Source organism: Hemitrygon akajei, chromosome 14 (assembly GCF_048418815.1).
Source record: "Hemitrygon akajei chromosome 14, sHemAka1.3, whole genome shotgun sequence".
Classification (NCBI taxonomy): Eukaryota; Metazoa; Chordata; class Chondrichthyes; order Myliobatiformes; family Dasyatidae; genus Hemitrygon; species Hemitrygon akajei.
In genome coordinates this window covers 81879511-81907117 of record NC_133137.1, presented here as the reverse complement: position 1 = coordinate 81907117, position 27607 = coordinate 81879511, and the positions used below count along the sequence as shown (strand labels likewise).

General features: G+C 46.7%; 1 protein-coding gene across 4 annotated transcripts in view; it reads right to left on the bottom strand.

The window, feature by feature from the left end:
• The window catches only part of LOC140738735 (semaphorin-3A-like), a 269718-nt gene that overhangs the window by 214102 nt on the left and 28009 nt on the right, over positions 1 to 27607 (bottom strand). The window contains exon 1 of one of the 4 annotated variants that reach the window (XM_073066475.1): positions 6356 to 6371. The exons of 2 other annotated variants lie outside the window; for them this stretch is intronic. The gene's annotated coding sequence lies outside the window, so the exon portion shown is untranslated. Of the gene's footprint in view, positions 1 to 6039; positions 6246 to 6355; positions 6372 to 27607 lie in introns of those variants that run through there. One more of the 4 variants, XM_073066469.1, reaches the window with a different exon arrangement.

The following is a 27607-nucleotide window of genomic DNA, read 5'->3' as shown; positions in this document are numbered from 1 at the left end:
TGATGCAGGGTTTCATCCCAAAATGCTGAAAATTCCTTTCTTCCCACAGATTCTGCTCAACTGACCTGATTCCCACCAAAGACTTTTTTTTGCTGGAAGACCTCAGCTAGTCAGATAGTATCTGTGGAAAGAGAAACCAGTTAACATTTCAGGTCAGCTGAGGGTTTCTGATGAAGGGAAACATTGACTGGTTTCTCCCTTATAGGTGCTGGTTGACTCCGAGTTTTTCCAGCATCTTATGATTTTGTTTCAGATCCTAATTTGGTTCAGAATTGTTCACCAGCTGGTTAGCCGGTGGACAAACCACTTCTAATTTTGACACACTGAGACGTAGCTGAAGAATTATGTTGTGAGAGTGGAACAGAGAGGTTTATGGGTCTCAGATTCACCAGTTTGGTGGGATGACAAGAGCAAAAGGGGGGGGGGGATGGGGTGGGTACAGGAACAAGTGCTGGAGTTCAGGAGTTCCAACAGCCCAACAAGAGGAGAGGAACAGTGAGTGAGCGGAGCCTGGTGGCAGAAGAGAGGCATTCATCATGTGTGAGGGAGCACATGAGAATGTTAAGTTTCAAGTTTATTCGTCACAAGACCATCAAGACATACAGTGAAATGCTGTAAACACAAGAGATTCTGCAGAGGTTGGAAACCAACCACAAAATGCTGGAGGAACTCAGCAAGTCAGGCAGTGTCTATGGAAATTAATAAACAGTTTATGTTTCGGCTGACACTATTCAGGTCCAACATACCGAGAACATGCTGGGGGCAGTCCGAAAAGTTCTCCACACTCTCTAGCACCAATGCAGCATGCTCACAACGCTTGGCAGAACATAACAAACATCAAAACACCAATAGCTGTGAAAGAATTTGGCAGAAACAGTATAATTAAACTGAAATATTCCTCATCTCAGTTTCATTCCCCACATTACTGCAGTTGACAATTTGTCAAAGAGAAATTCTGTTAAACATGGGATGAATTATTAAATAGCCCTGAAGTAAACTACAAAGTATTTTTAAGATGGTATGGATTTTGAGTTAAGCGTATTGTAGGATTTTAAACTAATTTAGAAGGATCATAATTACTGCAATTTTTGTTTAAATAACCAGGTTAATAATGTTTAACCATCAGGCAGAAGTTGGATTTCAGAAGCACAGCCACACTCACATCCTGTGAGTAGAAGCAAATGATTAGAACTAGATCGGCAGGGTCAGACCGAGTTAATGCTCTGCACCATGTTGGGAGGGATGGTTGCAGAGCAAACTGATTATTCCATGAGCCATGCTCCTATTCATTAGCACAACCTGAACGTGAGCCAGCAGGCTGCAGAGTACAAGCAATGAATCACAGAACATGGTGCAGGCAGAGTCACGTGAGGCCAGAGGGCCGATACTGTGCTCCCTGGAGCCAGTGCGCTCTCCGAGTCTTTTGTAAAGCCTCTGGAGGCACCAAAGTTTTCCCTGCCCATTTGTGCCAGTGCTGGAAAATCCCAGGAATTGGTGCTGCAGGTTCAATGCTCAAAACTTCAGCATCAAGAAGCCAGTAAAAAGCACCAACAATTGCTGCAAGTTTATAAACATACAGTTTCAGATTCACTTATTTATCATATGTACATCATACAGCGAAATTTGTCGTTTGAGCCAACAACCAAGACAACCCAAGGATGTGCTCGAAAGTGTCGCCACACGTCCACAGTTTTCAGTGAAAAAAAAACACAGAACGTATAGCCTGATAAAATATAATGTCATTTCGAACATAGAAGTGAAGAAATGGGTCAACAGCCTCTCATGGATAGTCTCACACCTTCTGACCCGCCTGTGATGACGTTCAATGGAAACTCTCAGTCCAATGAATGCACAGTGAAAGGGAGTGACTGAAAGTAAGAGCATCAATGGCCAGTTACAGCTCGGAGTCTCCACTACATCCCCTCCCACCAACACTCACCCCACACACAGCCCAGGGGTGTAACTCTACCTACCAACACTCCACTCCCACACCGCCCAGGAATGTGACCTTCCCATCCCACCAACACTCACCCCACACACAGCCCGGGTACGTGACCTTCCCCTCCCAACACTCCACTCCCACACAGCCCAGGGGTGTGGAAGGAAATACAAGACCCTCTCTGCCTCAGGGCCAAGGGAAGTTTTCCAATGGTCGATGAAGATTTCTGCCATGGTACAGCACATTTAACATCAGGAGACAAGTTGACTCAGTTCAGAGGCAGAGGAGATTCTACTAGAAATCCAGAGCAAAGCACACACAAGTTGCTGGCGGGGTGGGGGGGGTGGGGGCTCAGCAGGGCAGGCAGCATCTATGGAGGTGAATGAGTTTCGATGTTTCGGGCAGAGACCCTTCATCAGTTCTGGGTGATGAACTTACACGCTGAACAATTCCTCAGGTGAGAATTAATATTCCAGTTGTCAAAGTTTCCAGTGGCTGTGTCGTAACTCCCACTACTCCTGTATTTAAACACACAAGTGCTGGGATGCTGACGTGAAGCAGAAAGAGTTGTGGAAGTTCGCTCATCCAGCTGACTTTCACTTTTATTTTCACACACCCGATGTCTCTGGAATGTGTCTGGTGCTGTGGGAGAGGAACGTAGCAACGCAACAAGCAATGACATCTTCAGTGCTGTTGATGAAGGCAGATCTTTATCCACGTGCTTCCTCACACAAGTGCCTTGGGATTCACAACATCCACCTTGGAGGGCAGTGAGTCCACTGTCCCGTTCAATAGCATAAGTAGCCTCGGTACTGTGTTAGTACATCACCTGACCTTCCAACTCCATTTTTTGAGTTCAAAGTAAATTTTATTATCAAAGTGTGTTCAATATTTGTCACCTTATACCACTCTGAGATTGATTTTCTTGTAGGCATTCACAGTAGAATCAAATTAATGAAAAACCACACACAAAAACTGGCAAGCAACCAAAAGACAAATCGTGCAAATACAAAAACAAACAAACAATACTGAGAACATGACTTGCAGAGTCAAAACGTGGAACAGGCCCTTCAGCCCACAATGTTGTGCTGAACCATTTAAAAGTCCTCGAATGTGAACCCACAAGTCGAGCTCCGAGATCAGTTCAGTGTTGTGGTAGGTGAAGTTTTTCCACGTTGGTTCAGGAGCTTGATGGTCGAAGGGCGAGAAGTGTTCCTGAACCTAGTGTGGGACTTGAGGCTCCGGTACCTCCTGCCCCATGGCAGCACCGGCCGAAGATGAGTTCAGCGGCCGAATTGGGCCACGGACTTATTCCAGGGACCCTTCCTCCTGAAGTTTTACATCTTAGCCCCTCCTCCTCAGTACTGGTCTAGGTTTCAATGTGGAACTCCCTGGAGTGGGACTTCGATTTTAGATTGTTAATGCATCCACGTAACCGGCCCTACAAACCCAATGAGGGTTTCCTGGTGAGCTTTGGGTTTGCATTACGTGTACTCGGCTCACAAGCCCCAGTCATCATTCTCCTATCCACTCCCCACTGTGACTATCAAAAGCAACCAAGGCCCCCTCTCTCCCCTCGAATACTCCTCACTTCTGCAGTAGGAGCTTGAAATAAAATGACAGAATTCTTACTACACTGAGCAGCGTGTGCAGAGGGAGAAAGCACAGTGGAGATTTCAGCTTGATGACTTTTCATCAGAAGGAGAAACGTTTGGAGTTTGAAGTTGCAGTGAAGGGGGAGGGTTCAAGAAGGTAACGACGGTGACAGGGTGCAGACCGGGAGGAACTGAGTGACCCAAGGTTGCTGGTGCTGGTGGAGGTTGGCCCATCTCACCTCGCCTGTCTGGAGGAGGTGAGTGTAAAGAATGAGGGCACAGGAGGGAAAATAAACATTAGGAACTGTTGTGAATCTGAATTCAAAGAAGATAATCAACAAGTCAAGCAGTGTCTGCAGCAGCAGGGATTGAAACGTCCTCTCTTTATTGCAGATTATCTGCAAATTCCTGGCAAAGAGCTTGTGAACCAAATGCTCATGCGCGAGCGGACGAGGAAGTGTGCGTAATGTCTCCTCGTGGATCCTGGTCGCATTTACGTCAAACACCACGCCAATAACCAGGTGTGACAAGGATCAAAATGTTCCTTTTTGATGTGATTAAACATCTGTGGTGTACTCTCCATTAATAATGTTTTATAGAGCTTTTTTTTTTTAAAAAACTTTCACTTGCTATTTCTTAGCGATGCTGGAAATGGGTTAGAACAGGTGTCCCCAACCTGGGGACCATGGACCTCTTACTTAATGGTATTGGTCCAAGGCATAAAAAAGGTTGGGAACCCCTGGTCTAGATCCTCAGTGACAACACCGGACACCTCTCACTCAAGTGGGCAAAGCAGGGTTGGCTCTATATGTAAAGATCCCAACTTCTAATGGTCACCTTTTGTGTTAATATTGGAGTACACCCAGCCCCAGTGAAGGAATTACTCACACAAGCCTGGTGTCACTAATATGTTCAAATCAGATTCAGATTTATTTATCAAATGTATGTCAAAACATTCAGAATCTGAATCAGGTTTAACACCACGGACACACATCATGAAAATTGCTATTTTGTGACAGCAGTATAGTGCAATACATTTTTTTTTAAAAAACCCGAAGATAGGTCTCGGCTCCAAAACATCCACTGTTTACACTTTTTCATAGCTACTGCCAGACCTGCTGAGTTCCTCCAGCATTTTGTTCCTGTTGCTATCAATTGTAATATAAAAAATAGTGGGGTAGTGTTCATGGGTTCACAGTCCACTCGGAAATCTGATCGCAGAGGAGAAGAATCGGTTCCTAAAACATCGCTCGTGAGTCTTCAGACTCCTGCACCTCCACCCCAATGAGGAGGTGGTACTGAGAAGAGAGCACACCCTGGGTAATGCAGTGTTAACAACCAACACGCCTGAGGATGTGCTAGGGCAAGCAAGTGCCCAGTGCCAAAATAGCATGTCCATGATATTCAGCACAGCAGAACAAGACAACAAAAACAAGGCAAGCCCCTTCCCACCCACTCACTCATGCCAACAGGTCACCAATCCCAGGTCTCCAGTCCTTGGTCCTGGACTCGGAGACTTTAGCCCTCTACCTTCAGACTCGCTGACCCAGGGACTTTGACCTTTGGGCTTCTACCACTAGATGCACTGAGATCTCGACTTGAGGTAAACCCCTCCCCGGGGCAGATTTGGACTTTGAGGTCTCAGTTGGGTTTTCAGGAAACTTTGAGTGAAGCAGCAAGGGATGCGAGTCCCTGCTAAGGCTGCTCACTGACACCTCCTAGTGGCAGCAGAAAGATTGCAGGAGATGTCCAGACCAGGGTGAACTCCGTCCCCTGCAAGGAAGGCAATGAGGTTGGGAGGAAAGTTGTAATCCTTTCTGAAAGGATGGATACAGGGCAGTGGCCAACAAAACACAGTCAATGCACGTTCCACAGTGGGGGCGAACCCCAACCACACACTACCGCTAAATATTCTTAATTAAAAGATAAGAACTCTGACCCCAGCTGCCGGAGCGAGTTAGGGTTCTGCACAGCACGAACTGGACCTTTCCGGTAGAAAGGCCAGGAAACCGGCTCTCGCTGAACAGCATTAAACCACCGCAACATCGCTTTTGTTGTTTGTCTTTGATGTCCAAACCTGAACAAACTAAGTTTGTTCTGTCCTCCCTGCTGGTCATCAGGATTTATCTACACAAACTGCTTAATTTAGCCCAGCAGGTTTAACCCTTTGCGGAATTCAGTCGCCACTGTATTAAATTTAAAAAAATGTAAACCAACAAACCTCTGCACGCTTGAAAAGTTACTTCGCAACTCTTGCTGCCGTCGGTATTCTTTACAAAACCTTACATGACTGAAGGCATTCAGCGCTCTTGGCGCAAACAACAACAAGAGTTCCTGGGTGAATGACATCTGTTCTGATGGTTTGTATTTTAAACACAATAACTGTCAAGAATGGATTCAAATACTCACTGCAGGACATGACCTCGAGGATCAGTGAGAAACATTTAGAAAATAGCAAATAGCTTGCCGAGCATTTCGCAATGAGAGAGGGAAAAAAAATTGTACCTGGGAGCAAACATTAATCCCACGGGAGATGACTTTCAGACCTTTCTGAAGGATTTAGACCGTGAATGCTTTGATTTGATCTAATCAAACATGTCAAGCGAGAGTTTGCAGCGTTACTCCGACCAGTTGGAGGGAGGAGGTAATCCACGGCTTTGATGCTCGGCGGCTGAACTCGGAGCAAGTGTGCGGAAAATCAGCGGGACCGACGCTCGCAAAGCAGGGGAAAGACGGGGTGGGCGGGACAGCGGGGAACAGCAGCCATATGCTTCCAGCCAAACTTTAAAGCAGGCATAACAAGCACGTTTGCAGAGCCTACCTCCGAAGATTTATTTGCCTTCCTCGTTTTAACAGGCTTCAGGTGTGAGGTGTTGCCCGTGGCAGCTCTCGCATCCAATGGGCTCGAGCCCTTTTAATTCACCTTTAACAAGTTCAGATGTTTGAGTTGAGTTTTGTTTTTGAGGAAAGCCACTTTACATGCTGCTAATGACTAATGCTGCTTCGTAAATAATAAACTCATTTCGCTTTATGGCTCACTGCTTTAAATCAGTAAAAGCTAATTGGACTATTTTCTTCAAAATCTCATTTCCTCCTTCTGCTGCTGCCGAATATTTCGGCCAAGAGGTCGCAGACCTTGGGACAAGTATGGCGAGGTGGATGGATGGATAGTATGGTGTTGTCCGGTCATCGCCAGCCAGCCAGCGGGTTGTGTAGGACACGGAGCGTGGGGAGATATTCTGGGAGGCGCAGGCCGGTGTGTGAGATAGCCCTAAAGTCATCAGACATAGAAGCAGAATCGGGTCTGCTCCACCATTCCATCATGGGCTGATTTATTTTCCCTCCCAACCCTATCCTCCTCTCTTCTCCCCGAAACTTTTGACGCCCCGGCTAATCAAGAACCCTAACAACCTCCACTTTAAACGCACCCAGTGACTCGGCCACCACAATGGATTCCATAGATTTACTGCTCTGTAGCTAAAGGAATTCCTCCTCATCTCTTCTAAAGGGCCGTTCTTCTAATCCGAGGCAGTGCCCTCTGTTCGTAGACTCCCCAGACTCCAGGGGCAGAACACGGAGTTTACAGTCCAACCAGTATTACTGTGGACTCCATTCAATGAAGATCTCAGCTGGACAGGGCGGGGAGCCCGACGGTCTATCGGAAGTCCGGCAGTTAAAACCCCATGACCGAGACCCGAAGCCTAAGGGACCACTGGAGAAGTCAGAGACGGATGTCTGCAAGTGCGGTCGGAGGCCCAGCCTGTCCTGGGGTTGGAGGACCGTTGGTGGGTGGGGGGGGTGAGTGAGGCAGGAAAGGGCTTTCTTGCTCTGCTGAGCAGTGTGTTTGCGTGCTCCGATGGTGCCAGACTGGGTGGTGATATCTGGGCCTGCTCCAGCACGTCCTTCCGTTCTGGCCGTTCGTTGCACGTTTCACTGTATGTTCCAATATACATGTGATAAATAAACGTGAGCCTGATCTCACCCCTTTCCTGTCCTTGCCCCCACCTCCCTCTGCAATGCCCAATATCTCATTGTAAAATGAGGCGATGTCCTTACATAAAGGGATTTAAACTCACTTTTTTGATTTATGGCTTACTGGAGTGACAGGGGCTGAGGGGAAACCTGTAGAGGTTTCAGATTATGAGAGGCATAGATAGACAGCGGTATTTTCCCCCAGGGTCCAAGTAACTAATTCCAGAGGGCATACGTTTAAGGTGAGGCAGGGCAAGTTCCAAGCAGAGATGTGTAGGGCGAGTTATTTTGTTTTACAGAGAGAGAGGTGAGTGCGTGGAATGCACTGCCTGGGGTGGCGGTAAAGACAAACATGTTCAAGATATTCAGGAGGCTCTTGTACGTGCAGAGAATAGAGGGATGTGGATATTCTGTGGGCAGAAATGGGAATTCGATTGCTAATTTCATTAGGGTGGCACAACATAGAGGGCTGAATGGCCTGTTTCACAATGAGGAATTGCTCAACTCCTCAGTGTGAAAATGCTTGACAAACTATTTACCATTTTCTTTTTTCTTTCATTTTTAAAATTTTATTGAAGTTCATCATCAAACAAACATTTCCATAAGATGTATTTCAGACATTGTACATATATATCATATAATCATATATATCATTTTTTAAATATAATATATCTAATATATCATTCTCCAAAAGAAAATCTAGAGGATTCTCTCTATTCCTCGACGTCACAGACAGAAAGCTCTGTTTCTCAGTTTCTAATCCCACAGACACAGGCTGTCACTGCACTACCACAAGTTTGTCTTTGTAATCTCCCCCTCTCTCAACTGTCTAAGCACAAGCTTTGCTTGCTGATATTCTACGGCGCAATTCAGTTTCGATTTGTTGATCCTCCTCTGAATGGCCTGGGATACTTAACTACCAGGTGCTACTTAAATTCAGGACGAGGTTATGTCCCCTCAGATGGGGGCTTTGTTTTGCTCCGGGGGGAGGGCATTGCGGTGGGATGTTCAAGTTCATTTAATGTTGAGTTTTAGGGTTATATAGTTATTGGCTTGTGTGTTTGTGTGTCACCCTGACTGTAACCGGGGTATGTGATTACCATCTCCCCCGTCTGTATGTGGAGGCGTAGCTTCTCTCCCCGAGTCAGAGAGTCTGGTTTGTTTTTGTGGTTGTTGCAATAAAAATGTCACTTGAGATAAACAAGCTTTTTCATCCGTCATCATGGACATTGGTGTCAGGAGTGGGATTAGAAATTGACGGTGAGATTGGAGAGCTATGACGTCGGACGGAGAGCCTTAAAATCCGGGAAATAAGTCGCGGGACCGAGCAGTACGCCTCCCCAAGCATCCCCCGGCTGGGCTCCCGAAGACGGGACACCGATCCAGAGGGAGGACCTGGGAACCGAGCATCGTACCTTCCCAGGGAACCCCGACAGGGTGAGTGCCCCCAGGCTCCCCATCTCAGGGGGCACAGTGGAGCGCATCGCCCACCTCCCCCGTGACCCACACCGGGGAACCCAGGACTCCGCAGCCATGGGAGGACGGGCAGCATGGCAGGGACCGCCAACACTGCTGGAGAAAGAGGAAGACCAACGGGCCTCGGCAACTCATGCCACAATGGCCACCCTGGAGCTCCCCAGATACAACGGTACCAGCTGCCTGGAGGCTAACCTGTTCAAGTCCAACTTGCGGCTTGTCATAAATCAGACAGTGGTGCACTTTGCCCTGGTGGAGGCCCTGGGGGCCCACCTCAACTGAGTGCCAGCTGAGCAGCCTGACTACAGGGCCCTCGTAGTGGGCGGAGGAAGCAATGAAGGAAGAACTGGGCAGTAGACAGCACAGCGTGGGAGAAAGCCTGGGGGCATTCGTGCCAGATCTCCGCCACTGTGCTCAGCATGGCTACCCCCAGATCCCTCCCGCGACTCCAGGAAGAGCTTGCCCTCGACACCTTTGTGAAAGGAACTGATGCCAAAGCGCCCTTGGCAGCATGCACACCTGACATCGTCATCATCGCGGGCCGAGACGCTGGCAGAGGTGGAGAGGGCAGGAGCAATTTTACCCCCCCCCCCCCAAGGTGTTCCGTTATCACCCTGCACTCTGCGAGCTTGCGTATGTGAGGCAGAGGAGGGAAATGATGAGGAGAAGCCCCATGAGACAGGACTGACCAGCGCCGCACCGGCTCCATCGCGTTCTACAGAGCGATCTCCACTACCAGTGTGGCGAGGCAGGCCATGAGGCCCGGGACTGCCCCACACCACAGCCGTCGGGAAGTGCTGGTGCTGCCCAAGACCTCCAGCGGAATCCCTCCGTTGTCGCCTCTCCGGGTGGGCCGTTTGGGTGAAGAGCAAGACTTCTACGTGGACTGCATGGTGGAGGGCGTTGCTGGACACTGGGTCAACCATCGCCGTCATTCATCCGGATGTCCATCCAAACACGGACCAGCCATCCCCGCCTGCGGTCCAATTGGCTACGGTCACCGGTGACAGTGCGGCGATTAGAGGAAAGAGGAGGCTGCGCATCGCAGCGGAAGGAAACACGGTGGCGCTCGAGGTGTGGCTGGCCGACATCCGGGAGTCCTGCATCATTGGCCGCGCCCTGTTGTCCCGCTGGGGGGCCGGGGGCAGCACTTCACCTCGGTGCTGAAGGCGTGGCTCTCTGGCAGGGCAGCTCCAGGAAACAACGAGCACCGCCGGTCTCTAAGTGGCCCGCCCCGCAGTGGCCCATCGCAGCGCAGCGGGACCGGGGGGGAAGCTGCGGTGGTGGTGCTTCAGAGAGACCTCCCCGCCATCGACCGGCAGCTGAGCGATGCCGTGCCGGCGCAGGTGGACGGCGGTCAGAGTGGGCAGCGGTCTCCGTCCTGGATCCGGGCACCAACGGCCTATACTCTCAGTGGGGCACGCTGGAGGTATGCGACGGGTGGCTGTTCCGGCGGCGACAGACGTCTCCCGCTGAGGTTGGTGCACAGGCGGGGCTGGCCACTTCGAGGTGGCAAAGACTTGCGCAAAGGCTTCTCTTGGCCTGTGTACAGGCAGGACGTGGAGCCAAGACGCTTACACATCCCCGTAGGGGCCAGGCCACCAGTCAAGGGCGCCAGTGCAGCAGTACATGGTGGGGGCCCCAGTACGGGTCTACTGCCCCAACCGGAAGAGGGACTGTCGCCCAAGCTTGGAAGCCACTGGAAGGGGCAGGGAGATGTGGTACACCGGGTGCGGTTGCCTGAGCAGCAGAAGGTAGTCATGCTGCACTGGGACCGGCTGGCACGGTATCGGACCTCAACCACCACCGACCCACCAAGGCTGAGGGAAGGAAGTGACACCCCTGCCTCTTGCCTCACCGAACAATGCCTCCCATGGCATCTATGAGAGGAACAGACAGTCAAAACTGCGGGCCTGGATTGGATGGGTTTAGTTATGGGGAGAGGTTGGACAAGCTGGACTTGATCTCCTTGGACAGAGGGAAACTAAGAGGTGACCTGATACAGATGTATATATAAAATTATAAGAGGCACAGCCAGGGTGAATCTTTTTACCCATGATAGGAGCATCAAAATCAAGGAGGCATGGGTTCCAAACCATTGCCCCCTACCATTAACCGTAGGGTCTCTGGACCGCACGTGGGGAACTCCTGGTTTAAGGGGAGAGAAAGGAGTTTTAAAGCAGATTTGCAAGGCAAAGTTATTTTTAACTTTGTTATTTAACTTGGATATCAGTGAGTCGCTGGTATCCAGAACTCACTGATAGAGGGGGTGGTGGAGTCAGTTATGATTACAACATCTAAAGACACTGACACAAGTACTTACATAGGCAAGTGACAGGATGAATTGACAGAACAAAAAGCGTAATAGAGCAATAAAGACCATTCGGCCCACAATGTTGTGCTGAACTTTTAACTTACTCTGAGATCAATCTAACCTTTCCCTCCCACATAGCCCTCCATTTCTCTATCATCCATGTCCCTGTCTAAGGGTCTCTAAATGCCTCTAGTGTATCTGCCTCTACCTCCACTTCTGGCAGTTCGTTCCATGCACTCACAGCTCTGTGTAAAAAAATAACCTATCTCTGACATCCCCCCCAAACTTTCCTCCAGTTACCATAAATTATCCCTCTTATATTAGCCATTACTGTCCTGGGAAAACTTCTTTGACTGTCCACTCTTTCTATGCCTCTTATTATCTTATAAACCTCTATCAGGTCACCTTTCATCTTCATTTTCACCACAGAGAAAAGCCCTAGTAGAAAAGCAAAAGACATGTTCTCTAATTCAGGCAATTCCTGGTAAATCTCCTCTGCACTCACTCTAAAAACTTCCACATTCTTCCTCTAATGAAGCAACCAACACTGAACATAATACTCCAAGTCTGGTCTACTCAGGGTCTTACAGAGCTCCAAGATTACCTTGTGGCTCTGGAACTCAATCTCCTGACTAATAAAGGCCAACACACCATATACCACCCTCTCAGTCTCCGTGGGATGAGTGAGTCACATCTGCTCTGCCTGGGACTGCAGGGGACTGTGGAAAGTTGTGGACTCTGCACAGCACATTATGGAATCCAGCCTCTCCTCCATGGATCCTATCATGGACCTCAAGATCCCTTTGTTCCTCCACACTGCTAAAAACCCCGCCATTAACCTCGTAGTCTGCCGTCAAGTTCGCCCTTCCAAAGACAATCATTTCACATTTCTCTGAACCGATAAGATAGATGGGTACAGCACTTTCCCAGGGGACAGGAGAGTAAAAACAGGTTCTAATGAGAGAGGAGATGTTTAAAGGGGCCTGAGCAGGCTTCCTTCGAGGGAGCAGTCGGAGGAATGTGAAGTTCTGGGTAAGGAACTTGCAGATAGAGCAGACCATGGCTCCTCTGCAGACCGTGGTGGAGAGAGAACGGTTTAGAATGGCGGATGGAGCCGGCTGCATTGACTCTCTGGAGTGCCACTGAGCTGCATCACTCAGGCAAGTGAGCGGCTGGATTCCCCTCCTGAGCTGAGATCGTTTCAGGGAAATCCACATTACAGCGTGCAGCCCTGGAGCTGTACAGTACAGATCTAAAAATACAGTGCATCGAATGCAAAGGCACAGTACAATATTCACGGCAAGAGCCTTAACAATGTTTATGTGCAGAGGGATCCTGGGGTGCACATCCACAGCTCCCTGGAAGTGGCTACACAGGCTGGTAGGGTGGTTAAGGAGGCAAAAGGCACGCTTTCCTTTATTAGTCATGGCATTAAGTTCAAAAGTCAGGAAGTTATGTCGCAGCTTTATAAAACTCTAGTTGACTGCATCTGGAATATTGCACAGAGTTCTGGTCACCCCGTTATGAGAAGGATGCCGAGGCTTTGGAGACAGTGCAGAAGAAATTTACCGGGATGCTGGCGGGATTAATGAGCAACAGCACCTCTACTTTCTTAGAAGTTTGTGAAGATTCTGCCTGTCATCTAAAACTTTGTGAATAACATGTGTAATGGAGTATATATTGAGTGGTTGCTGCACTGTGTGGCAGGGAAATGCCAATATGGAAAAGCCAACAGTAAGTAGTGGATATAGCCCAGTCTATCACGGCTAAAGCCTTCCCCTATATCTACATGGAGCGCTGTCGCAGGGAAAGCAGCATCCGTCGCCAAGAACCCCACCATCCAGGTCATGCTCGCTTATTGCTGCTGCCTTCAGAAAGAAAGTACAGGAGTCTCAGGACCCGCACCTCCAGGTTCAGGAACCGCTAATACTCCTCAACCATCCAGTTCTTGAAGCAGTGGGGATAACTTCATTCAACTTCACTTGCCCCTTCACTGAAATGTTCCCACACCTATGGACTCACTTTCAGGGAATTACTATCTCATGTTCTCAATGTTTATTGTTTATTTATTTATTATTATTATTTCCTTTTTTTTCTTCCCTCTTTTAGTATTTGCACAGTTTTTTTTTGCACATTGGTTGTTGTCTGCCCTGTTGGGCGTTGTCTTCCATTGATTCTATTGAGATTCTTGTATGTACTGTGATTGCCTGCAAGAAAATGAATCTCAGGGCTGTATATGTTGACAGTCCTCCCATCCTGCGCACGGACTGTTTGATCTGCTTCCGTCTGGTAGGCACTTCAGATCCCTCCAGACTAAGACTAATAGGCACTGGAGAAGTTTTTTCCCTACTGTGGTCACTTTGCTGAACAGTTAACTGCCGGTTAACTGTCGGCTAACTATTACTTGGATTACACTATCTGTATGTATAATCTATATTTTCATTTATATTTATCATTATTATTGTTATGAGCAGAGAGACAACATCTGCCGGAAGTAAATTCCTTGTATGTGCATAGGTACTTGGCGATTAAAGTCTGATTCTGATTCTGATTCTGATTCTGATATGTACTTTCATAATAAATTTACTTTGAACATTGAATGTAGATTCTCCAGGCTGGGATCTGGGATCCCTGTGGTTGAATGTGAATTCCCTGGACTGGGTTCCCACTGGATAAAGTCAAATACCCTCAGCTGGAGTCAGGGTTCCCTGTGGATGAAGGTGAATTCCCTAGGGTGGAACCCCTGTGGTTGTAGGTGAATTCCCTGGACTGGGTTCCCACTGGATAAAGTCAAATACCCTCAGCTGGAGTCAGGGTTCCCTGTGGATGAAGGTGAATTCTCCATGCTGGAATCGGGTGTCCCTGTGGATAAAGGTAGATTTCCCAGGCTGGGATACCTGTGGAGAAGGTGAATTCCCCAGGCTGGAATCAGGAATCCCTGTGGATGAAGGTGGATTTCCCAGGCTGAAATTGAGGATCCCGATGGAGGAAGGTGGATTCTCCAGGCTGGGATCTGGAAATCCAGTGGATAATCCCTCCAGCAGGATAATAGCAATCACAGGTGACATTGGTTGAATGGAAGAGGCCCCAGCTGAGTTTGTCCCAGTGTTGGATTCCTGGGTTTCTGCAGGGAAAAGACCATAAGGTATGAGAGCAGAATTAGGCCATTTGGCCCATCGAGTCTGCTCTGCTATTTCATCATGGGTGATCAGTTTTACTCTTTTTGCCCTAATCTCCTGCCTTCTCCCTGTATCTCTTTATACCTTGACTAATCTATCAGCTTCTGCATTAAATATATTCAGTGACTTGGCATAGGCGGCTGTGGCAATGAATTTCACAAATTCAACACTCTAACAGGGTGAATCACAAAAATGTCAGTGCACATAATCGGCCCTGGCCAGGAATACAGGGCAGGTTAAATCTGCAGTAACCTGGGTAACATCTGGACTGTAAGATCAAAGGTAACCAACAGGTCGTTGTGCACATGATATATGTGCTGAACACTTTCATATTCCATTCAGTAAATCAGCTCTCGATGTCCCGGTGTGAGCGTGTCTGTGACGGATTGAATGTGGCTGTTTGGAGAGCCGGGAACAGACAAGGTGAATTGCACATCATGAAGCACCTTTTAGGGAGAACAGGACCTGGAAATGAATGTGTTCAAAATTGTTCATGGAAGCAAGGTCGAGAGAAGATCAAAACCAACCTGTGGTAAGAAAGAGGAACATCGAACAATAGCTCCTTCCTGGATTATTAAAATTCTCGGTTCATTCCCTTCTAAATCAAAAAGAATCCTTTCAATTTCCTGAATCTTTCATAAAAAGTCAAGAGAACAGAGTATGGAATTTTAAGTCCCTGTTCCTGCAGAGAGTGGTCCAAGGGAAAAACCGTGGCAGTGTAGGAATGTCCGCCTCACCATCACTACGTTGACCAGTTGTCCTCCGACTGCAGGCCGTGTCACCACGAGAAAACACTGATTTGGCTTCTACAGTGACAACTGACACAAGTGTAAGTTTGAATATTGGGCGTGTCTCCCTCTCCCTCCCACCTATTTGTGGCATTTACCAGGAGTGTTGTATTCAAAAGGCCTGAAGTATCGCTGAGGATCCCTACCACCCATCCCACTATCTCTTGGATCCATTACTATCAGGAAGGAGGTACAGGAGCATGAGGAACAGGACCGCCAGATGGGGTAACAGCTTCTACCCTCAGGCTGTGAGACTAATGAATACCCTGCCACCACCGAGTTCTCGTCACTAGGACAGCGAGCTGCTTACTGTACTGTTTATTGTTTAACTGTGCTGCGCACTACATGCATTTTAAAATTATGTTTTATTAACTTATTGATGGTAATATTTTGATTTACATGCTGTGCGCGATATATATTTTGTGGGGGCACCGTGGTCCGGAGGAACGTTGTTCTGTTTGTTTGCATAAATGTACAGTCAGATGACAATAAACTTGAACTTGCGTAAGAATGTCTGTCTCACCGCCTCTGCGTTCTCCGGTTGTCCACCAGCCAGTGGCAGGGTCATCACGCGAAATTACAGAACCATCTACTACAACACCAACAAACACAAGTGCAAGTTTGACTACTGGGTATCTCTCCTTCTCCCTCTGCACTCCCTCCCTTTTTTTTGGTGACATTTACTGGGTGCGTTGCACATGAACTTGTGAGTCTGTGACATTCCCTGAGTCCTCCTGGGAGACCAATCCTGTAGAGCCCACGGGGCCATGGGGACACACATACTGACACCTCCTCCACTTCAGTCACTGAACAGAGAATCTCAGCCTGCACCTACCTCCTGCACAGGGCCAAAAGCTTCTGTGGTGGACCTAGAACCTCCACTGAAGCTGGCCGAGGCAGGAGAGAGATTGATATGCTGTCCTTAATAAGCAAATGCGGCCTCACTGTAATTCATTTGAAAGCAGCACTTACCTTGATGACATCATTCACTGGTGCAGCACATCATTTAACACTGTACATTTAATTTCAGTTTTCAGCCGCCACAATCCGAAATGAATGGATGTCTCATTAAATAGCAGCTCATTTGCAAAGTGATGAATTCTTATATTGGAGCTCTTGCAATGGATGCAACATAAATATCATGTTTAGTGGTTCATTAGTAGGAGATTGACCAGAGCAACACCGTCAATATTAATCAGCTATCAGCAGCAATTCTGTTGTGTGATTTATGTGCTTGCATTGTCTACCTGGATGGTGGAGACACAGACTTCATGGATACAAGGGCAGCAGAGGCTGCTTCCAATACTTTATGTCCACAGGTTCAAACGGTGTCTCGACTTTGAACGAAAGCTGTAAATACGAAGACAATCAACAACCAGAGGCCACATTTCTCTCGGAGAGGTCAGCTCACGTTACCTAGATTAGCTGAATATTTCTTTCAAATATTTACCTCCTGCTTTAGAATCAAGGAGGAAATTATTCTTTCCACATATTACTTAGGACTGGGAGTTCAATTGTCAAGGCAGATCGACCCGATGCAAGAGCACAAATGCCACAAACACAATAAAACAAACAATATTTTGTCAAACTTTACTCTTTATTCATAGCATGCTATGGGGGAAGTTACAGACTGATCTCCCAAAGAGGCAGTCCGGACACTACCCTCCCCCGAATCACAATTCTTCACCATTTATAACATTGATCATCACGTATGCAGGAAATCTTACAATTACGCGAGCTAAGACAGTTTTAGAATAGTTTCGATCACATGTTAATAGTTTTGATCATATGCTAATATACTATTAGATGTAAAATCATCACTCGCTAGTTATAATTATTTTCTGCCAAAGTTAGCCTGGATACAACATCAGTTCCTTATGTTGACACCTTCCCCTTTCTCTCGAACAGTCTGTCCCTTACGCTATCCTTTCCATATTTAGTTATACCTTGAGATGTTCTGGCGTTTTCAGAGAACAATGTCTAGTACGTCACCTGTTGCTGGGTAGGGTTTCTTTCTGGCTTTCCCAGTGACAGTATTGATCATTAGCTAATCATTGTTCTTAGTCTATACCCATATTTACCTGTCCCTCTGCTCTATCACAATGAACACAGAACATTACAGCACGTTACAGACCCTTCAGCCCACAACGTTGTGCTGGCCTTTTAACCTTCTTTAAGATCAATCTAACCCTCCCCTTCAACATAGCCCCCCATCCCTTTATCATCCATATGCCTATCTAGGAGTCTCGTAAGTGTCCCTAATGTATCTGCTTCTACAACCATCCCTGGCAGTGCGTTCCATTCACCAACCGCTCTCTTTACCTCTGACATCCCCCCCAAAACTTTTTTCCAATCGCCTTAAAACAGACAGACAGACATATTTTAGTGATCCCGAGGGAAACTGAGTTTCGCTACAGCAGCACCAACCAAGAATAGAGTAGAAATATAGCAATATAAAACCATAAATAATTAAATAATAATAAGTTCATCATGCCAAGTGGAAGTAAATCCAGGACCAGCCTATTGGCTCAGGGTGTCTGACACTCCGAGGGAGGAGTTGTAAAGTTTGATGGCCACAGGCAGGAATGACTTCCTATGACGCTCAGTGTTACATCTCGGTGGAATGAGTCTCTGGCTGAACATACTCCTGTGCCTAACCAGTACATTATGGAGTGGATGGGAGACATTGTCCAAGATGGCATGCAACTTGGACAGCATCCTCTTTTCAGACACCACCGTCAGAGAGTCCAGTTCCACCCCCACAACATCACTGGCCTTACGAATGAGTTTGTTGATTCTGTTGGTGTCTGCTACCCTCAGCCTGCTGCCCCAGCACACAACAGCAAACATGATAGCACTGGCCACCGCAGACTCGTAGAATATCCTCAACATCGTCCGGCAGATATTAAAGGACCTCAGTCTCCTCAGGAAATAGAGACGACTCTGACTCTTCTTGTAGACAGCCCTCGCCCTCTTGTATCAGCCATTTCTGCTCTGGGAAAATAGACTCTATCTATCCACTCAATCAATGCCTCATATCACCTTGCACATCTCATTCACAACACCTCTCATTCTCCTTCACTCCAAAGAGAAACTCCCTAGCTCACTCAATCTATCTTCAGAAGACGTGCTCTCTAATCGAGGCCGCATCCTGCAACCTCCCCTGCACCATTTCTAAAGCTTCCACATCCTTACTAAACTGAACCAACCAGACTGGACGCAATGTTACAAGTGTGGTGTGACCAGTGTTTTATACAGCTGCAACATTACCTCATGCTTTGTGCCTGTGGAAATGTTCCCCTGATGACAGCAAGTTATCGCATTGATTGTTTTGGGCCCAAAACAATGAAACAGAAATGTAATAGAAATGAAACAAATTGCACTGAGGAATGTGTAGAGTCTGCAGAGGGATATAGATAGGCTATGTGAACGGCAAGGGTTTGGCATATGGAGTACGATGTTGGTAAACGTGAGGCCATCCACGTTAGAAGGGAAAATTAGAAATTCAAAGAGTGAAAGATTGCAGCATGCTGGTGTGCAGATGGACTCGGGAGTGCTTGTGCACGAATCGCAAAAAGTTAGTTTGCAGTTACAACAGGTTATCAAGAAAACTGGAATTTTAGCCTTAATTGCTAGAGCAGGGAGGTCGTTGTGCAATTGTACAGAGAACTGGGGAGGCTGCAACTGGAGTGCTGTGTGCAGTTCCCAGCTCCTTACTTGCGGAAAGATATACTGTCTTTGGAATGGTACAGAGGAGGTTCAGCAGGTTGATTCTGGAGGTGAGGGGGTTCTGGGACTATAATCATTAGAATTGAAGGAGAGAGGATCCCTTAGAAACAAAATTATGAAAGGAACAGATAAAATAGAGACAAGAGAGTTATTTCCACAGGTAGGTGAGACTCGGGGACATAGACTTAAGATCTGGGGGAATAGATGCAGGTCAAAGATTAGGAGGAACTGCTTTTCCCAGAGAATAGCACATCTGTGGAATTCTTTGCTCATGGAAGCGGTAAAGGCCGCCTCGTTAATTAAATCTAAGACACAAATAGACTTTTGCATAGCAGGGGAATTAAGGGTTCTGGGGAAGAGGCGGGTAGGTGAATCTGAGCCCAGGGCCACATCAGCCATGATTTTATTGACTGGTGCAGCAGGCTTGATGGGCCAGAGTGTCGACTCCTGCCCCTAATTCTTATGTAAATTTTGCCCAGGAATGGAGTGGTGTTCGGGAGGAAGTTTAGATCCTGGGTGAGCCCGGTCATGACATCCCTGCTATCAGAAAATAATTATCTAGTATAAATAATTATCAATTATATATGAGGTAGGTAAGTATCCACCTTTCCCTGTTATAACTTCATACAACTCCATTGGGTCACTTTGTGCCTTCTTTGCTTCAGGGAAAACAAGTCCAGCCTATCCAGTAACTACCCCCTGACTAATGTCCTCCAATCTAGGCACCATCCTGGAGAATCTCCTCAGCACTCTCTTCAGAACAACTGCATCCTCGGATTGTCATAGTTAGATTGAGGTGCCGTAGTAGCATAGCGGTTAACGTAACAAGATTACAGCTCGGGACATTGGAGTTTGGAATTCAATTTCAGTGCTGTCTGTAAGGAGTCTGTACAATTCCCCAGCGACCATGTGGGATTCCTCCTGGTACTCCAGTTACCTCTCGTATTCCAAAGGCATACAGGTTAGTAGGTGAATTATTCATTGTACATTGTCCTGTGATTAGGCTAGGGTTGAATCGGTGGGTTGCTGGGCGGTGCACCTGGGTGGGCCGGAAGGACCTGTTCCACACTCTATCTCTTAAAAGAAAAGAGATATCTGTAGTTGTTCCATTTTCAAACTCACATTTTTTTTTGGTGAATTGTGAGGCAAAAATGTGTCTGGAATATCAGGGTCTCATACAGGATGAGCATAGGATTGTTCTCCCATCTCCAGAGCGGGATCATCCACCTCTAGTGGTCACTCTGTTTGGTCTTGTGATAAGCCGTGGGCCAATCGGTACACAGCAAGATCCCACAATGAGAAGTATTTGTTCACGATAGAGATGAACTTCACCACAGCACTGCTGTGGAAGTACTTTGTTGATGCCTAGTCCTTTCCTTCATGTGGCAGATGGTATGGCTGTATCTATGCCTGGTAATAAGGTCTTTAACCTGGAATACTGCTCGTTTTTCTCTCCCCACAGATGCTGCCTGAGCTGATGGGTGTCTCCAGCATTCCCTGTAATTGTCTTCTTTGACAGGTTTCCAGCATCTGCAGCATTTTGCTTTTGTGCTGTCACAAAACTCGTGGATGGAGTGCCTCGGCCTGGAGGCTGGAGGAGAGCTTCAGTGGATACAGTTTACTGAGACTTCCAGAGTGAGTTCTTCGAAAAAAAATCGAAATATAAATGTGCCATACACAGCAGCTGTTGTGTGAGACCCATGTGTTAATGCAGTCACCTTAATATCAATCTTCCGTGAAGCTTCATACCTTGAAAACCTCCATCAGATGTAAACGAGGTGGCAAATACAATTTGTTTGAACTCAAACAAAAATACACACGCAATCCTTGTCAAAGATTATCCACACCCAGATTTGTAGAGTTTGTTGAAGACAGTGCATTATTTTTGCTCACTTTGCAGAGCTTTAAATGGATTTCATTGATTCATAAAAATCTCTCCCTCCTACCGAGCTCTCAATAAATTGGGGAAATACTATGAATCAGCTGATACTGGTGCCTGGAAATGGCATGAGCAGAGGTGGGCAGGCATGTTGCAAATGAATCACATCAGTCATAGAGCAGTAAAGCATAGAAACAGGCTCTTTAGCCCATCTAGTCCATGGCAATTCCAAAACATTCCCAACCACTGAGGTCAGACTAACTGGCCTATAGTTTCCTTTCTTCAGCCTCTCTCCCTTCTTGAAGAGTGGAGTGGCATTTGCAATTTTCCAGTCTTATGGAACCTTTCCAGAATCTAGTAATTCTTGAAAGATCATTACAAAAGCCTGTATATTCTCTTCAGCCACCTCTTTCAAAACCCTGGGATGTACATCATCTGGTCTAGGTAACTTGCCAGCCACCAGACCTTTCAGTTTCCCAAGAACCTTCTCCTTAGTAATCGTAACTTCACACACTTCATGACCCCACACCTGAAACTTCCACCATACTGCTTGCATCTTCCACAGTGAAGACTGATGCAAAATACTTCAGTTCATCCACCATTTCCTTGTCCCCTGTTACTACCTCTCCAGCATCATTTTCACGTGGTCTGATATCCACTCTCAACTCTCTCTTACACTTTATGTATCTGAAGAAACTTTTGGTATCCTCTTTAATATTACTGGCTAACTTACATTCGTATTCAATCTTTACCTTCTTAATAACTTTTTGTTGTCTTCCGCTGATATTTAAAAACCTTCCACTACTCTAACTTCCTACTAATGTTTACTCTATTATATGGCCTCTCTTTGGCTTTGACTTCTCTTGTTAGCCACGATTTTGTCATCTTCTCTTTAAAATACTTCTCCCTCTTTGGTATGTATATATCTTGTGTCTTCCAGCTTGCTTCCAAAAATTCCAGCCATTGCAAACATAGGAATGGCTTATGAATTGACCAATCACGATGAGCCAAAGCCACTCTAAATACTGGCACAATCCAAAAGGATGGCTGCTCAAAGAATGGCCAATCCACTTTCACTTGAATTATTTTTATTGGCCCCTTCCAATGAATCCCTCTTGCTGATTGGTCGCTGCTCAACACAGAGAAACTGCTGTGAATCTCTGCCTTTAAAATCTTGATCACCCTCCTGATTAAAAGGTCATTCTTTTTATACACCCCAGACATTTCGGAGCATTGCGTTCCATTTTGATCATCCTTATATAGGATGATGTTATTAAACCAAAAGAAAGTAGAAAGGATTTACAGATGTTGCCAAAAGTCCTGGGAGAGTTCGGGCAGGCTAGGATTTTTTTTTCTTGGGACGTAGGAGAATATGGGATGACCTTATAAATCTGTATAAAATTATGATCAGAATCAAAATAGGGTTTATTGTCACCAACCTATGTTGTGAAAATGCTTATTTTGAGTCAGCAGTACAGTGTAATACATGAATATTACTGTAAATTATGATGTGTATCTAGAAAATAGATAGAGCAAACTGAGAGCAAATAGTGAGGTAGCATTGATGGACTGTTCAAAAATCTGTAGAGAAGTGTTCCTAAAACGAGGTGTGTGTGTGTGTGTGTGTGTGTGTGTGTGTGTGTGTGTGTGTGTGTGTGTGTGTGTGTGTGTGTGTGTGTGTGTGTGTGTGTGTGTGTGTGTGTGTGTGTGTGTGTGTGTGTGTGTGTGTCTGTCTCTCTCTTCAGGCTCCTGCACCTTCTCCCTGATGCTAGAAATGAGAAGCAGGCACGTCTCAGATGGTGAGGGTCCTTAATAATGGATGCACCAGGCAGAAATACTTTTGCCCAGTACTCAGCTTTCTACCATCCCCCTGGTCTCCGTGTCTTCCCCCCGTGCCCTCACCACCCCACAAAGCCCTTCTACTCCAAGGTTCTATCTTCTGCCCCAGAGGAACCCATCCCCCCCCCCCCAGGACCCTCCATCTCAGTACAGTCCCACCATGACCCTGTCACCTCCACTCCAATTGCCCCTCCAGGATCCTCCACCCCAATACTCTGCCTCTCCAGGACCCTCCTTTCCGTAGCTCCTCTGCTGAGTAAATGGAGTGAAATGGATGGGTCATTGTTGAGGCAGAATGCAATTCATTGGCAGGCGAGAAAGGCTCCAGGAATCTCAGTATCACCAGGACTGACCCACTCCAGTGGTGAATCTCCTGCCCCTGCCTCTGTCTTCACACACAGTAACGGATTCCAATGTCACCAGGACTGACCCACTCCAGTGGTGAATCTCCTGCCCCTGCCTCTGTCTTCACACACAGTAACGGATTCCAATGTCACCAGGGCTGACCCACTCCAGTGGTGAATCTCCTGCCCCTGCCTCTGTCTTCACACACAGTAACGGATTCCAATGTCACCAGGGCTGACCCACTCCAGTGGTGAATCTCCTGCCCCTGCCTCTGTCTTCACACACAGTAACGGATTCCAATGTCACCAGGGCTGACCCACTCCAGTGGTGAATCTCCTGCCCCTGCCTCTGTCTTCACACACAGTAACGGATTCCAATGTCACCAGGGCTGACCCACTCCAGTGGTGAATCTCCTGCCCCTGCCTCTGTCTTCACACACAGTAACGGATTCCAATGTCACCAGGACTGACCCACACCAGTGGTGAATCTCCTGCCCCTGCCTCTGTCTTCACACACAGTAACGGATTCCAATGTCACCAGGACTGACCCACTCCAGTGGTGAATCTCCTGCCCCTCCATCGCCGAGGCTGACCTAATTCCAACAATGATACTGGCCATAGCAGTCTGAATCACAGGTCAATCCTGACCAACTTTACCAACCCTCCAATGTCTGTGGGTGTGGAACTGTCAGACTTAACACAGACTGACTGTAAATAAAGCTATTGTTCAGTTTTGTGGACATCCAAGTGGACACTGTCACCACATCCTCTGAGTCAGGCTCCTTAGAACTTCCAACAATTTCCTTGGAACAACACAGACAGTCATTTACACATATCTGAGGAACAGAGCTTATGGGAGATATTGGTTACTGGGGGCAACAGGCTGTGTTTTTATGTTGAACCAAGGACACAAAGGAAATCAAAGAGGGAACTGCCCAGTCGACTCTTCCAAACTGGCCCATCATTGACTGATCCTGACCATATTCCATGGCTCCTTTTATGTGTCTAATCATCTATCTAACTCCTCCTTTCTGCTAATTCTACCCCTTGGCCACCACTGCACATTTGGCTTAAGAACTCCACAAGTTCACCATCTCTGAGGGAACTTCTCCCAGTCTCAGTCCATAATGTTCTAACCCACATCCTGATGGCTGATGCTTACTAGATCTCCAATGAGGGCAGTGCTCTCGACACCTCATCCGCGTGGCCCCGTCAATCACCAATGAGGGCAATGCTCCCTACACTCCATTGGTCTGTCAATCCTCATAGAGGACAGTACGCCCTACAAACCATTGGTGGGACCCTGTCGATCTCCAGTGAGATCACTGCTCCTCACACCCCATTGGTGAGACCCTGTCGATCTCCAGTGAGATCACTGCTCCTCACACCCCACTGGTGTGACCCTGTCGATCTCCAGTGAGATCACTGCTCCTCACACCCCATTGGTGAGACCCTGTCGATCTCCAGTGAGATCACTGCTCCTCACACCCCACTGGTGTGACCCTGTTGGTTTCCATAGAAGGCAGTGCGCCCTACACCCTATTGGTGTGACCCTGTTGATCCCCAGTGAGGGACGTGCTCCTCACACCATTGGTCTGTTGACACCCAGTGTAGGCAGTTCTCCCTACACCTCATCATTCTGACCCTGTCCAAATTCAGCATATTTTGATTATTTTCCCCCCCAGTAGACACCAGCATGGAATAATTGTATTGTCTCAATAGAATCCAAACTGCTAAGCCAGCAGTCCAGTTGGTGGGGCCTCCTGGTCCGTGTTCAGTGGGCTGTTTTCCTCTACCAACACATACATTGAACATAGAACTATACAGCACTGTGCCGATCTTGATGCCAATTTATAATAAATGTCCTCCTCCTGTGTATCATCCCTTCATATTTATGTGTCTGTTTCAAAGCCTCGTAATCTCCACCACACTACCTGCTTCCACTATCATCCCGCAAAACACCCACCAACTCTACATAAAACAGTCGCCTGTCACATCGCCCTTAAACTCCCTCCCTCTAACCTTAAAGTATATCCTCTGTGTGTTTACATTTCTACCCTGGAGAAAAGATTCAAATTTTCCAAACCTCAATCAGTTCTCCTCTCAGCCTTTGCCACTCCAGAGAAAACAACCCAAGTTTATCAAATGTCTCCTTAATCAATGTTAAAAGTAAATTTATTATCAAAGTACATATATGTCACCATATACTACCCTGAGGTTCATTTTCACAGTAAATACAGAGGAACACAATTGAAGCATTAAAAAAAAACATAAGGTAGAAAAATAACCAATGTTCAAAAGACAGCCAACTGTGCAAATACAAAAAAGGTAAATAAGCAATAAATATTGAAAACATGAGATGAAGTCTCCTGATGGATTTCCTTACAAATTTAATCCAGTCAACATCCTGGTGAACCTCTTCTGCCCCATAATCCTTCCTAGGACATCCTGCCAAGGACATCAGTGAAGATAAGGACCCAAGAGGACCAATAAGCTCATTGTGAACTTCTAGTCCCCAAGATCTCAGATGGGAGGGTGGGTCCTGTGGGAGCCCCGTGTTTAGGAGTCCATTGTGGTGCTGGAGCAGGTGTTCTGAGTTACAATCACCTCTGCAGGGGAACTGTGATATCATTGTCCTGGTGCATTGCCTGAATTCCATGCACTGCCCAGAACTCTGAAGGAAAGAAAATCCATGCCCGCCTAAGTAAACACCCTAAGGGCAAGAAATAATGTCGTGAAGGGGAGGGGGAGTCAAGAATTCCCCCCTACCTGCTCCTGACAGGAAGGGAAGGCTGGCAACACTCTCAGAGTGGCATCATGGGCAGTTCAGGGTCCAAACTAACTGAGGTAACTTGTCCGAGACGTTGGCTCCGAACCCGCTAGTTCGAGGCTTCGGGGTCTGAGATAGCACAGTGACCCCTCGGTAATCATTTGCTTCTGTCAAGAGACTAATTAATGCTCCCATTTCATTTAAATCCTATTACACTAAGACGAACAACACTTATTGAATACAAAGAAGAAACATTAGTAGTAATGTTGTGCCTAAGCATGTTGGTAAGGTGCCTCAGAGTGTTGTGCACAAAGAAGCATTTGAAAGATGCAGAGGCTTGTATTACACAGACAATGCTGCCTTTTTGTACACGGCTCCTCAGCTCAAAACCAGAGCTGCTCTCACACACATCAAAGAATAGCTTTGTTTCCATCAGCATTATCTGGATATAATAAATATTTACATTTAGAAAAAGAAACTAGGGACCCAAAGGACTTGAGAAAATGTGTCACAATTCTCTGCCACAGTAGCTGAACACAGCAAAGTCAGGAGAGTTGAGCCGAGGTAAATATTTTTCTTGGAAACAGAACATTTTAGCAACACGCCTGGTGTCCGAGATTAAAAAGCAGACGAGTTTCCAGAGCTAATAAAACTGAGCGTGCCATTCCAGGGGCTGTAAGCCCTACAGCATGTACCTTTGTGGACCCCCACCATCCAGGCCTTCCTCTCCCCTCACTGTTGCCATCGGGCAGGAGGCACAGGAGCCTTTGGCCCCACACCACCAGGTTCAGGAACAGTTATTAGCCTTCAACCGTCAGGCTCTTGAACCAGTGTGGATAACTTCATGCACCTCAGCTCTGAACTGATTCCACAACCTGCAGACTCACTTTCAAGGACTCTACAACTCATATTCTCTCAGTATTATATATTTATTTGCACAGTTTGTCTTCTTTTGCACATCAGCCGTATTTATGTATAGTTTTTCATAAGTTCTATTGTCTTACTTTATTTTCCAGTAAATGCCTTAGGGTAGTAAGTGATAAATATGTACTTTGATAATAAATTAACTTTGACTTTGACATCTAAAGGGCGAGGTATGACCCCCCAGCTTCTTAGTGTCCTCAGTTCCTCCCTGCTTTTCATCAGCCAGAAGGTGCTTAGTTCTACTGTGAGTTCAAACCAGAATAAATACATTTAAATGTTTCCTTACATTTAATTCCATTCAACACAGCACTGGTTAATCAATTAATCATTTATTACACTAACACTACCCACAATATCACCCACTTTATGCTACAAGCAAAATTACTTTCAATCCCAATTTCAAAAGGACTTTCAATCCTAATTTCTGTCTGATTATACATGTGATCAATAATTACTGTCCAACTCAAACACCTCCATTTCAAGTTCAACGTATACAGCCAAACAAAATATCATTTCTCTGGGGCCAAGGCAAAAAATGCAGAACGTACAGTCACACACAGCACATATAGTTATGATAGCACAAAATAATATTAGCACAAGTCCCTGAGTGACATGGCCTGAAGATTGACAGGTTGACATAAAGTGCGAGGGGCATGTTTATGTAAGGCAGTATAGTGTTACTGGCACTATTATAATAAAACAAACAGTTGTATAAATATGTGAAACAGCAGCAATAAAGGATGAAAAGTGACCAGTGCAGGATGAGAGTGTGTCTGTGAGGGGAAGGGGGGGGGGGGGGGGGCAGCAGGACATACAGACAGGTTGTACATGTGACCTGAGTCACCTCGTCCCGACCTTG